We start from the raw sequence: 403 nt of genomic DNA, 5'->3' as shown, positions 1-403 counted from the left end.
AGTTGATTTACAGGAAGTGGCCTTGGAAAGCAACATCCTCAGCTGCTTACAAGAATAAGCATCTACATTAAAGCTTTTTCCCTCCATTTTCTCAAAGGAAATTGTAGCAATCAGCGATTAAACTGGCGTAAATCATCAAGTAAAATTCATGCTTCATGTTCAAATATAGAATACCTGTCTCCTGGGAAGTTAGTGCGAGATTATTTTAACCTTTTTGCATACACCGAAGCAGCTCCTTCAATTTTAGTAATTGCTGGTGTGCATTTAAGGTTTATAAAGCATTGTGATTTTGTGCAAATAAATGCTAGTTTTAAATCGCTCTGATGAACAGTTTATGGCCTAAGGTCAAAGTTCGATCACTTTTTTTACCACCGTTTAGGCTCATGAACATTGCAATAAATGG

The sequence above is a fragment of the Penaeus monodon genome, chromosome 33, assembly GCF_015228065.2.
Source record: "Penaeus monodon isolate SGIC_2016 chromosome 33, NSTDA_Pmon_1, whole genome shotgun sequence".
Classification (NCBI taxonomy): domain Eukaryota; kingdom Metazoa; phylum Arthropoda; class Malacostraca; order Decapoda; family Penaeidae; genus Penaeus; species Penaeus monodon.
Note: the sequence above shows the minus strand (reverse complement) of the source record.